The sequence below is a fragment of the Alligator mississippiensis genome, chromosome 1 (genome assembly GCF_030867095.1).
Source record: "Alligator mississippiensis isolate rAllMis1 chromosome 1, rAllMis1, whole genome shotgun sequence".
In the NCBI taxonomy this organism is placed as follows: domain Eukaryota; kingdom Metazoa; phylum Chordata; order Crocodylia; family Alligatoridae; genus Alligator; species Alligator mississippiensis.
The window spans coordinates 389,643,599-389,657,278 of record NC_081824.1 but is presented as its reverse complement, the minus strand read 5'-3'; positions in this window follow the sequence as shown (position 1 = coordinate 389,657,278).

Genomic DNA, 13,680 nt, shown 5'->3' with positions numbered 1-13,680 from the left:
TTATCTCAACAACAGAGCATTTGACTTATTAAGATATGTATAGTCAAAGCTACAATATCCTAAATAAAATAAAAAGTATCTATCTTACAGTATAATATTTTTACATTTTATTATAATGATCCAGTAAAAAGGATTTTATTGGAAAAAAAATTGGGTGTACTGCTTATATTAATGGCAAAGCTGTAGATACGTTGTGTACATCACTGCATCTAACTGTTAGAAAGCCTATCCAAGGAACCTTGCCTGCTTTAGAAAGCCTTATAATGTGTGTACTATGCATGTGCCGTGTGTGTGACAGAAGAACCATAAGAGATATTTTTATGAGGTTATTCTTATAGTCCTGAAAAGCCTACTACGATTCTTGTTATAAGTCTAACCTTCCAGGGATCACAAGGACTATATAATTCATTCTTTGTACATTTTTTAATTGTCCCATTCAAAATATTCCCCATTAATATCGTGCTCACATAAATGCAATTATTTAAAAAAATTATGATGCAAAGTAATGTGCATCATCACAGATTCTCACAGGAGGTGACAGGCTCCATACCAGCTATGAACTAGTTTTCCATCTATTGACTCCTCTGTGAAATCCTATGAAATACGAACTTTCATTTCTACCCAGGAGAACTTTTACAATCTTTTCTCCAATGCCTGGTGTTTGTGCCCGAAAGCTTGCAACTAAAGAATTTTTTTTGCAAAAAATCTTGTTGATCTAATAAAAGATATCATGTCTACTACAAGTCCTGATTGCCTTTTCCTCTAGACCAATATGGCTACAACCTGGATACCTGACATTATTTTAAAAAGGTGTTTTAAAAGGTATTAAAATGTTTCCAAAATTCTCAAACCTTGTGTGTCAGAGCTTCATATGTTTTGGACCTCCAAGATTCCTTACTTGGGTTACCTTTTTTGGCTTATTGAGATACCTGGTCTTTGCAATCAACTGAAGACATGGCCAGCTATGACAAGGAGTGCAGTCCATCGCATTAGTTCCACCTTAAAATTAACTTGCTTTAAACTTCCTTGTCTCTCAGTTCCTGCAGCTACATAACAGCAGCTCTCATTGCACCTGTCTGTGCCTAATTACTTCTGGGAAACAATACAAGTAAATTTAGTATTATCCTTGGACTCTTTCTTGTCACCTCATTGGCTCTTTTGTTGGCACTTTGTTTATCTTCCAGTCCTAAGAGGCATGTTTAGACTCAACTCTATACACATCCAACTCATTGTGGTTTTTATTTATCAACTACCTAGCAACATATTCTTCATGTAGTCTCCTGCACAATAGCTGTGTGTCACTCAGTGATAACATGTGAAACTTTTTGCAACTGTGTAATTCTCTCTCTCTCTCCGGTTGGTTAGCTCACAGTGGGTGCGTCTAAATGTGAAATTAACATGCCTGAATAAACTCTGGCACACTGCGCCAGAATTTATTACTCCCAGCCACTGCATTTACATGTGTGCCTGGGACTGCAGCATAGTAAGCCAGGTCAGAGCAACCCCAGCCGTCAGGAGTCCTAGGGGGATAAGCCTGCTGGCCTGGCTCTCCCACTCAGCTCAATGTGATATGGAGGTCTGGCTGCTGGGGCACAAGTGTGTTTCTGTGCAAGGCTAGCTGGCAGCTAGCCCCCACACCTTTGTACTACTACCAGCGCCATCAGCATCTACGTGTGCATTGTGGCACGCTAAATAACGCCACTGCAGGATAGTACTTCTATTGACAAGTAGTATCCTACAGCAGCATTTATTAGTTTACTGCAGCCTAATAGGGCCATGTGCAGTAAACAGTAGTAGGTAAAAATGGGTGACAGCTTTAAATGTAGAAATTAGATTAGCTAGCTCTACAGAAAAGTCCCTGAATATTGAGCTAAATACTGATAATATTGGAAGTATTGCAAGGTTGAATATCAGACACTTAGCAAAAACATACTTACTCCTAGTGCTTATCAGTCAGGAAATGTTAGACAGGCCTCATAGCTGCCTTGATAGAAGCCTACATGCACGTAGGGGTCTGCTTGACATAGGTATCTACTTTAGCATGGAGCTTGAAATCACTTCCTTCATGTCAGTTTAGGTAGAATTAATTATCTTTTACAGACATGTTCTGGGAGTGTGTGTGTCTGTGTGTGTGTGTGTTAGGGGGGGGAATGGGTGCTTTAATAAGAGTATCTCTGAGAGCTGCTCTAGTTAAAGCAGTCAGAGTATCCCCATGCTGAAAAATGGCAGTGGGGGCACTTTAGCTAAAGCTCATTGAATGAGCTTTAGTTAAAGCCCCCCCCCCAGCATTTTTCAGCACAGGCAGGGTCATCCCTTGCAGGGGGTGAATCAAGGCAACTGCCCCAGGCTCCGTGCTTTGGGAGGCCCCGTGGAGCTGGGCGGAGAAATGGCAGTACGGAGCTGGGCATCCAGCTACTCAATACCCCCCACCCCCCTGCTCCTGCCACCACTGCCAATGGTGGTAGCAGCTTCTTCGGGTCTGGGATCAGAGTGGGGGTGGGGTCCTGCATGGGCTGATTTGCCCTGGGCCCTGCACCCTGTTCGGGTTGTCTCTGAGCACAGGGATGCTGATGCACGTGATGCTGGAGTATGCTGGAGCACAGCAATTACCATGTTCGAGAAGACTTGATTAATCAAGTCTGCTCCGATGCATTCTGATTACAGTATGTCAGAGCAGCCTCATTGTATGTATATAGGTGCCCAATAATATTTGGCCTGCCAAAGAACATTTATAGAAAAGCCAAAATATTAGCTTATTGTTTGTTTGGACCCAATCCTCTAGAAGAAATATAATATAAATGAAATGTTTTTGCTTTCTTTACAAGGGGAGAGAGGCACTTGACCTATCACCAAAAAGTATCTTGTGATATGTCATGGCTGATGTTCAAAGCCAGTCATTGTTACCAACTCTCACAAATTTTTGGTAGTCTTGCAATTTCATTTTTTACTTAAAGTCCCACCTTTTGGAAACAAAGGAATACAGGATGATCTCAGGTTTCAATTTGTTCAAAAAGTTACTTTCTAGCCCTGAGGGTTACAAAGAAAAGCATAAAAAAGTGATCTAAGTGCACCCCTACAGCCAAAAAGCAGAAGGCAAATAAAAGCAACCTAAAATGTATTATTTATGTATAATCTGATGATTTTTAAGCAAATCTTAATAGTGATTTTTTTGGGACAATGATCTAGAAGTTTAGAGCATTTTGGCTTAGCAATATGGAGTCTTACTGTTCCAAAACCCTTACATTTTCTAACGTGATTGGGTTACTGACTATGAATTGCATTCAGACTATGGATTAATTTTGATTACACTGTAACTGTGATATTTTATAGTCTCTTGGCAGAAATAGTCATAGTTATAGTCTTTACTTTCAGTAAAAGGATCACAGCAGATCCTGTACCTTAGAGTTTATGCTTTCATTTTTAAAATGAAAATGAATTTGCAAGAAGAAAATTTTGTTTTGGGGTATTTTTTGCCGGGGGAGGGGTGAAGGGGGGTTGGTTTCGAACTAGCTCTGCATATAGATTTTGGCCTAGTCTCGAGATGTATGGCCTGAGTCTGGGTAAGTTGTTTAGTAAAGTGCAAGGAACTTGTGCTCTGACCCAGAATAATTAACAGAATAGCTGCAATTTTTCAGTGTAATTTACTTTGTGAAGCACAAAAACCTCAGAAATGTGAAAGGAGGAGGGGGCTAAAGGAAGATAATTAGCTGCAGGATTCAGTCAGGATTTTGTTGAGAGAAAAAGGGCAAACAACAAATAACAATGTATAGAGTAAATTGAAGCCCAAAATTCATCCTATAAATGCTGGGGCAGCCATTTCCCTCCCTCATGTCAGGTAAGTCTGCTGGAGGACTTCAGCTTTGAGGGAAATCAGGTGGTGATTAAACTGCTGCCTTACCTGAGTATTTAATTTGGGTTAGAGAGAGGTGGTTAGCCACATTTGTCTGAAGTCAGACAGAAGGCAGTGTAGATTTGCACGTTTTATAGACTAAGAAAATCAAAGATGTAAAGCATAAGCTTTCATAAGCAGAGGCTTACTGTATCTGATGCTGTGACTGCAGGAAGCAGAGCTGCTAAATATCAAGCAATGATCAGAATACAAAGGGTAGGGAAGGGGGTAAGAAAAAGAAGGATTAGGGTTAGGCAAGTCAGTTCTGGCTGCACAAATTACTCTTCTCCTTTCTTCAGAGCCATGCTAACTACCACAGTCTCCCAAGACCTGAGGTTAACCCCAGGATCTCTGAGGGAGGGGAATTAACCACAAAGAAGATAATATAAGCAGTGACTATTTTTTTCCCAACTAATCTTGTGTATCTCACGAGTCTCATTCTTGGCCTGCTCTTTTTCCATCTTTCACCCACCCAATCATCACTGTATTCTCCTCCTGTGGCTCCCAGGAGTGCGCTCTGCCTGTGGACAGATGCTTTGTTTGTACCGCTAAAAATGCCTTTGTACAATTTTATACAAAATGCTGCGGCACTTAGAGTGCTACAAATGCACATCTGTACAAGGCCAGCCATAGCCAGAAGTTACATCTGAAGTGCTACAGATGCTTTTGTAGCACCACAAAAGTCAAGGGGATGCATGTGCATGCACCTGATAGTGCTACAGAAATGATACTAGCCCTGCATTAAACAGGAACTTCCTTTGTATTGTTAGCTTTTGTACTGCTATGTGTAACATGTGCCCAGTACACTGTGGCAGCATGGAGTGGGGGTGGTCTCAGCCCCCAGCATCCCACAGTGCTCTTTCCCCACCCCCACCCCCGTCCAAGAAGAGAGGGAATGAGAGCAGCTGCCCTTTTGAGGGGATGAGCAAAGCTCCAGCTCCCTGGTCTGGGGACAGTAGACAGCCCATTGCCCTGCATAGAGGGGTATTAGGGAGTATAGTGCTGCTATGGTGGTGGTGGGGATCACTGTGGCTAACCCTGTGATGGCAGGCACTGGTGCCCAATGTCCACAGTCAGTGATTGGCTGTCCACCAATCATGGACAGCCTGCCCGTTGGCCCTTTCCTAGAGGTGAAGTGATCAGAGAAGAGATGTAATTAGCTCTTTTAGTGCCCTGGGCAGAGGAGGGAGGGGAAATGGTGATGGGGATTGTTCTCTGGGCAGCTATGGGCTCCAGCTGTGCAAAGAGGGGAAGGAGACAAGGGGTGAACCCAGGGTAGCTCTAGGGTCTCAGCAGCTACAAGAGAAGATGTTTCCCAGCCAAGGTGTTTAGGCTCTCGCCTGTCCCTGCCTCCATAGTGTGCAGGCCGGGAGCGGTCCAAGGCCCTCGGGGGCACGCGGCGGGCTGTGGCCAGCAGCCCTGGCACGCGGGTCGGGGAATGCAGGCCAGCGGACTAGAATTAGGCACGGACGCGTAGCGGTTGATTAAAGATTATTTTACTTACACCGTAGATGGTCACGGTGCAGGCAGGAAAACTTGCTTGAGTTGCAGTTACAGACAGGAAAGAAGAAAAGCAGACAAGAGTTCTAATCTCGCGAACTCTAGCCCAATCTGGCTGAAGGCTCTAAAACCGTGAGCCCGTCATATCAACTGAAGAAAACAACTCGGAGAAGAGCTCTGGATACACTCACACAAAGTTTGCTAGGCTCCGTGGAACTTGCGCGCAGGGAAGGGGTTCGTCGAGGGATCGTTCAGCGACGGGGAGAGGCCAGAGGTTGATCAGACCCCTATAGCCTTCTTAAGGTACACTCTGGGTCCATTAGGCTCCGCAGCGCTTAGAGGTCTTCACGAGACGTGAAGTCCTCCTCCTCCAGATGGTTGTGGAGTCCTCCAACTTGGGCGGAAACCGCTCAAGCCTCTTATACGGCTAGCAAGCCAATCGCTAGCCACCACGTGGGAATAATTTGGAACTGGCCAATAGTGGGGAACAAATTTGCATGCAGGTGGCGGGAACTCCTTTGCACCGGGGTTTTCTCTTTGCAACTGAGAAATGCACCTCGCAAAGAAAGCTCCTCGTGGCGGGAAATAATTTAGCAGTGCCGAAGTGCGCACACACAAAATCACACCCTTGGGTTGTGACACATAGGCACCAAAAAATTTCATGCCAAGGAAAAAAATAAAACCCCTCATTTGATGGCAGGTAAAGGGCACCTGTGTGTCTTCACTCCTGCTCTTTCCCCCAGCACATGCAGAAAGCCTGAATGCAATCTAAGGCATCAGTCCCACAACAGACTACACATGTCTCTAGGTGCAATGCACCTGCCAGTAGGTCAAGGGAAGTGATTATTCCCCTCTATTCAGCAGTGGTGAGTCCACATCTGGAGTACTGTGTTCAGTTTTGGGCCCCCCACTACAGAAAGGATGTGGACAAATTGGAGAGAGTCCAGCAGAGAGCAACAATAATGGTGAGGGGGCTGGGGGACATGACTTCTGAGGACAAGCTGAAGGAACTGGCCTTATTTAGTCCAGAGAAGAGGAGACTGAGCAGGGACTTAATAGCAGCCTTCAACTACCTGAAGGGGGGTTTGAAAGAGGATGAAGATAGACTTTTCTCAGTGGTGGCAGATGACAGAACAAGAAGCAACAGTCTCAAGTTGCAGCAAGGAAAGTTTAGGGTAGATATCAGGAAGAATTTTCTTACTAGGAGGGTAGTAAAACACTGGAACAGGTTACCCAGAAAGGTTGTGAACTCTCCATCCTTGGAGGTTTTCAAGACCTGGCTAAACAAAGGTTTGGCTGGGATGATCTAGTTGGGGGGTGGTCCTGTTTTGAGCAGGGGGTTGGACTAGGTAACCCCCTGAGGTCCCTTCCAACCCCAATTTTCTATGATTCTATGGCTTGAAACCTGCACCCAGGGCAAATCAAGGCAGATTTGGTGGCACAATGGTACCCCGTTTTGGTTGTGCTCCACATGTGCAATAAGCTCTCAGAGTTCACCAGCATGTCATTGAAGCTCCTCCTAGGAGCTCCACATGTGCTGTGAGTTCCCCCTCAGGCAGTGCCAGGGAGCTGTGGGTTGGGAATGAGGGGTATCAGCTGGGATGGAGGGGCCGTGGGTTGGGAGTGAGGAGCAGCAGCAGGGCTGGGGGTGTGTGGCTTGGGAGAGAGGGGCAGGGGCAGGGCAGGGAAGGGCACAGGCATGTCACTGTCCCCCCCCCCCCATTATATTACCCCTGTCCCCACAATAGGTGTCCTCTTTTTTGAAACTGTAAATATGGTAACCCTATGCAATGAGCTCTCTTCACTTTGTATGCAGCACTCAGCCAAAGGGAGCGTGATCGTACCCCCATTGCCACAATCCTGAGTCCACCCAATCTTGTGTGTGTGTGGGATTTCATGCTGGAACTGGGCAAGATAAACAAGAAAGATGTTTGATGTTATGTTATGTCATCTCACCATATTGTTTTGTTTCTGTTTTGTTTTAAGCTTGCCACTTGCTTATGTTGTAATTTTAGCTTAATCCTTTTAGGAATTTGTTGGGCTAGGTTTGTTTGGCCCCCTTCTAAAACTATTCCAAATAATTTATCTTAATTTGACTATTGTGCTTATTTTTCATGTTTTTAAAAAAGCTTTTCCGTAGCTTTTTATGTATCTTTAATTATTCATTTTTCATCAATTCACTTTGAAGCCATCACTTAGTTTTTGAAGTTTTATTTTTAAATTAATTCTTGTCCTGCACTGCCTTCTCTATTTTGCTTGATATTAAGCCCTGGCCACTCATAACAATCTATTGAACTCCCCAAACATTTTTCTTTTGCAGTGTACTGGAAAACGGGGAGCTGGGAGACAGAGGGAGGCGGGGAGGAAGGGAGGAAGCAAGAGAAGGAGAAGAAAACAGAACAGTGAAAACTCAAGGGAAATTTGACAAAACAAAGCAAAACAAACAGGAGATATTTTTCTACCAGGAATAGTGAAGATTTGTAAAGACTGACTTCTACTTTCAAAAATTAACTTCCCTTGTTGTTTTATGGTGGAAGCTTGCACGCTGTTGTCATCTGACCCCAGCTGACTTCCTGCCCTTTGGGCAGAGGGCTGGACCCAATGATCTTGCAAGGTCTCTTCCAGCCCTGATGTCTATGTAATCTATATCCTAATATGAATATGCCTTACACACACATGTGGCCAATATTACAAGAGCATTCTAATATAATAAAGGGCTTAGTCTGTGTGTCTGTCCATGTCTGTCTGTCCATAACGCTTGGGGGGGGGAAACTGTGCATGCGTCACTGAGAGGGCTGGCGGTGATTGGCTGTGGGGGCTCTACCTCCTCAGGCAGGGAGGTGCCTGCTACTCTGCAGGAGGAGGTAGAGGCGGGCAGGTGGAGGGGAGGGAGGAGCCACCGCCACCGCTTCCTCAGGCACAGAGAAGCCCTGCTGCTCTGATGGGAGGAGGTGGAGGCAGGCGGGCTGGGGGAGAGGGAGCCACTGCTGCCTCCTTAGGCAGAGGGAAGCCCTGCTGCTCCGAAGGAGGAGGCAGAGGCAGAAGTGGAGGCAGGCGGGTGAGGGAGAGGAGTTGCCAACACTGCTGCTCTGCTGGAGGAGGCAGAGGCAAAGGTGGGCAGGAAGGAGGGCAGGGAGCTGCTGCCTACCACCACCACTGCTTCCTCAGGTAGAGGGAAGCCCCGCTGCTCCACAGGAGGAGGTGGAGGCAGGTGGTGGGGAGGGAGCCACCGCACCGGAGGCTGCAGGAGGAGGTGGCGGCGGCAGAAGGACTATTTACATGGCCGGCCCCAAAGGGTGAGCTGGGGGGCGGTGCATGTCAACACAACCTTAAACACTCCTTCATTCATGATGGGCAATTGGCTAGTTCCTCTATAAGCTGCCGTGAACTTTTACTTATAGTGTTTACACCCAGTGTTGTGAAGCTGAACAGATGAAGGCTGTGTGGTATTTAGGGTCAGGGGAATCATGAAGATTTCATTAAGCATCTTAGTGCTTAAATAGCAAGTGCCCTACACAGGAAGGTTATTTTCTTGCCTCTAAAAGAAGGCTGAGAGTAACAAGGGACTGTGATAGGAATAATATAGTTCAGTACACACGTGCAAAGTACTGTCCCTCAGGGTAAAAATATACAAATAATGTATAATAACACTGACAAGCTAGACATAACAATATGTTTCTCATGTCTTGATTCTTGGCAATAAAACAATTCTTAAATCTTTACAAAATATGTGTAATGCATTTTTTGGCAAAATGTCGTGCTGCCTATACAGTACAGCCATTTGTTTTTGCACCCTAATTTAGGCTAATTGATTGGATCGTCATACTGAGCATGTAGTCCTCAATGGCTCAATGTCTAGTTGGGAGGCGGTATCAAGTGGGGGTTCCTTAGTGGTCCCTTCTGGGTTTGGTTTTGTTCAGCATCTTCATTAATGATTTGCATGATGGGATCGAGTGCACACTTAGCAAATTGCGGGTGACACCAAGTTGGGTAGAATTGAGGACAGAGCTAGGATCCAGAATGCCCTGGATAGACTGGACATATTGTCCACAGTCAAAGAGATGAGATTCAACAGGGACAAGTGCAAAGTCCTGCACTTGGGGCAGAATAACTGTATGTACAAATACAGACTGGAGAATGACTGACTGGGTTGCAGTACACAGAGAAAGACCTCGGGTTTACAGTGGACCATAATCTGAGTAAGAGCAAACAGTGTGCTCTTGTTGCAAAAAAAGCCAACAGCATCCTGGTCTGTATTAACAGAAGGGTCACTTGCAAATCAAGGGAAGTGATTCCTCCCTATTCAGCACTTGGTGAGGCCTCACCTGGAGCACTGTGTCCAGTTAAGCACCACACTTCAAGAGTTCACTGCAGGGCAACAAAAATGATTAAGGGCCTGGGAGGCCAGACTTATGAGGACAGGCTGAAAGAACTAAAGTTATTTCACCCAGTGAAGAGAAAACTGAGGGGGTGGGAGGGATTTAATAACAGTCTTCAAATAACTGCAGGTTATGGATGGAGAAGGGCTTTTCTCTGTGGCTGTAGGGGACAGGACTAGGAGCAATGTCCTCACATTTCAGCAGGGAAATTTAGACTGGAGATTAAAAGGAACTTTCTGGCTATGAGAGTGGCCAGGCAAGGAACAGGCTACCTAGAGAAGTTGTGGAATCTCCATGCTTGGAAATTTTCAAATGCAGGTTATGCTTTTGAAAGTTTAGCTGGGATATTTTATTCAGGGACGATCCTGCCCTGAGCATGGGGCTGGATTAGATGACCTTGTGAGGTTTTTTCCAGCCCTACTTTCTTATGATCCCAATCCCAATTATTTCTGCCAAGTCTAGGGTGGGTGGAAGTAAAATAATACAGTCTCCTTATTAGGACATTTTCAGGCAACCAAGTGGGTGTGAAACTGGTTGTGGGGTAGGAAACAGAGAGTCCAAATGAATGAATTGGTGTTGTCCTGGTGAGATGTGGGCAGCGGCATACCCCAGGGATTGGTAGTTGGCTCAGTACTGTTCAATATTTTCAGCAACGACCTGGATGAGGGGGTGAAAAGCCCATTGGCCAAGTTTGTGGATGACACCAAGATATGGGGTTGTGCGGAGACACCTGCAGGTAGGCTGCAGATACAAGCAGACCTAGACAGGCTGGCAAGTTGGGCAGAATGGAACCAGATGAGGTTCAACATAGAGAAATGCAAAGTGCTGCAACTGGGAAGGAAGAACCACCAGCCCACCTACAGGCTAGGCATTGCTAGCCTGACCAGCACTACAAATGAAAGGGATCTGGGGGTAACAATAGATCCCAGCATGAATATGAGCTGGCAATGCAATGCAGTAGCCACTAGGGACAATAAAACTCTGGCATGCATCAATTGATGCATCTCCAATAAATCCACAAAAGTGATTCTCCCACTTTACTCAACATTGGTGCAGCCGCAGCTAGAGTATTGTGTCCAGTTCTGGGCACAACACTTCAACAAGGACATGCTAAAGCTTGAGTGGGTCCAGAGAAGGGCCACAAACATGATCAGGGACTTGCATGGCAAGCCATATGAGGAGAGGCTGAGGGATCTTGGACTCTTCAGCCTAAGGAAAAGAAGGCTGAGAGGGGACCTGATTGCAGCTTACCACTATATCAGAGGCATACATCAGGGGCTCAGTGAACAACTATTCACCAGGGGACCCTGGGGGAAAACTAGAAACAATGGCCACAAACTCCTGGAAGATAGTTTCAGACTGAACATTAGGAAAAACTTCTTTACAACTAGGGTGTCCAGACTATGGAACAAGCTCCCTCCAGAGGTGGTGCAATCATCTGTCCTAGAGGTCTTCAAGAGGAGACTGGATGGTCACCTGGCTGGGGTTGTCTGACCCCAGATGTCTTTCCTGCTCCTGCAGGGGGCTGGACCCGATGATCCTTCAGGGTCCCTTCCAGCCCTATGATCCTATACTCCTAGACTCAGACTTAGTTAGCATCTGCATACATTCTAGAATATTTTTTTACTCTCTGTACAACTCACTGGGGTCAGGGCTTGTTTTCACTCTGCAAAACACATAATGTTTTTATCTGCAAGAACCTCATTCTTCTCTGCAGAGAAACATGCACTGCCGAGAAACATGTACTGCCCCATGTGACCAACCTCTACAAAGGGAAGATGTCCAAAACAGGCTGTTGATCCCCTGCTCCTCAGAATAAATTCCTATCTCAATAATCTTGTCTCTACAGGTGTTGAGACAAGAAGTTCTCAAACAAAAAATGAAATAATGACAAACCGGCTTACCTGGTAATTATTTAGAAACATTGCATGCTAACCTCTACCAAATTATAAAAGGAAGTGTGTATTTTATTTCTTCATGGAGTTTAAATAAGCACACAGCTACAATGCATTTAGAGTTATTCATCAGCACATAAATCCAAAGATTTAGGATATCTGTATGCTTGAATGGCTTAACAGCAGAAACCTCAGACATCACTGTAAAAGCACAAAATTCCTTCCTTTAGTATGCACAAGCATAACATACATAATCCTTTATCTCTGGCAAAGCAGTTAGCTTTCTGCCCTTTGGCATGTTTGATGTACGTAGTATCTGTAGCTATTGGATGACATAGCTATTGCAGGCACTCATATACTCTGGTGATGGGGGCCATATAAGTGCCTAGATAGATAAATAGAAGTTTTCTCCACTGGCTTGCCAGCTCTTTGATCCAACCAGTGGAACTTGATTTTCCAGATTATTTAAGCAACAAGACTCCAATCTCTCTGTTGAAAAGTCCTGGCACATGATCAAGCCCCCTGCAACTCTACCCCTCTGCCATCTCCAAATTAAAGCTAATCTTTAGTAGTTCTCATTTAAATATGAAGCATTTGATACAGCCTTGATTTTTGCAGTTGCAGGAAGATAAAAACAACAGTTGAAGAAACTGTACTCAGTAAAAGGTTTCCCTGGCAAGGGGGCCAAACTAAATAATGACACCCAAAGCAAAAACATGCTTCACTGAAACTAAACTTTAGTTAATTCACTCTCCTGAAACAAAGGATTTTTTGTAATTTCAAAAGTGAACATTGTACTTATTCTGGCAGCTATTGGGTATGGTTTTGAATGATCTGATTATGTATAAATCCCAATTTAGCATGCTTTTCAGCACCTTAATCCTGTGAATGATTTGCATACATTAACAAAGTTTTTTTACATACTGTAGCTGCCCCTTTTTCCCTCTTAATTTATTTTAAAATACAATCTTCATAGACAATGTTTTAATGTACCACTACCTAGTTTGTTGATGCCCATTCTCTTTCCTTCATATTACTTTGTAAATATTTATAAAAGATTGAGAATCCATTTCAAAATCTCACAGAGAGTTAGCACTTTTTCCTCCATTTCTCTTCTCTTTATTCTCTTCTGTATGGCTTAAATCATTTGGCAGAGCTGGTATTCCTTAGAAATGCAGTCATCAACATAGCCTGATATTTAGCAGGAGATGGGACCAGATTAGCACGAAGATTTTTTTACTCAAAAAATACGGTTCAAGTTGCTGTGCAAAGTGTGAGTTATCAAGCTTTCTGGAAGGTTTTGGTAGGATGGGATCTTCTCACCCTTGGTTGTGACACATAGGTGCTGCTGCAACAGCTCTGATTTCTGTGTACCCACTGCATAGAGCTATATGTAAATCAGTCCTATTTTAATTGGGTGGCGTATTTTATACAGCCTTTCCCTGATATAAATGAGTGTACAAAATACAAGGGAATTGAGAATCAGGCCCAAAAATCATTTAGAATGTCAGAGCTGAGACTCCTTCTCTCTAAACTGGCCTCTCTTCAGGGGCTTGATATCTCAAAGCCAAGAGCTAAAGAAAAGGAACCAAAGGGAATATCTTGTCTTTAAGGTTTGTGACAATAACAGTGATTGCTAGGTTCTGATTATGTTAAGTTCTTCCCACTGTCAGGATATTTATAGTGGTTGGTTTGGTGGGTACTTGGCAGCTGGGTCTGTGGTTGGCCTCCTAAAATACTTAAAAAAAAAGAAGCAAATGGGGTATGTATAACCACTGAATACTCAACAGATAATGCATGTAGGACTGACAGGAAAATCAGGCAAGGCTCTTAATAACTCAGTAACAGCGCCAGATGGAAAACAGTTTTCCTGTTTTGTGAAAATTGTTGAAATGTCATTCTTTTCTTGTCCAGTTTTTACTGTCATTAGCTTCAATTTCACAGTGAAAGGTCATTTTAAATAGGGGAAACCCATCTGTTGAAAATGTCTACATCCTCCCTTCCCTTCACCCCCTGC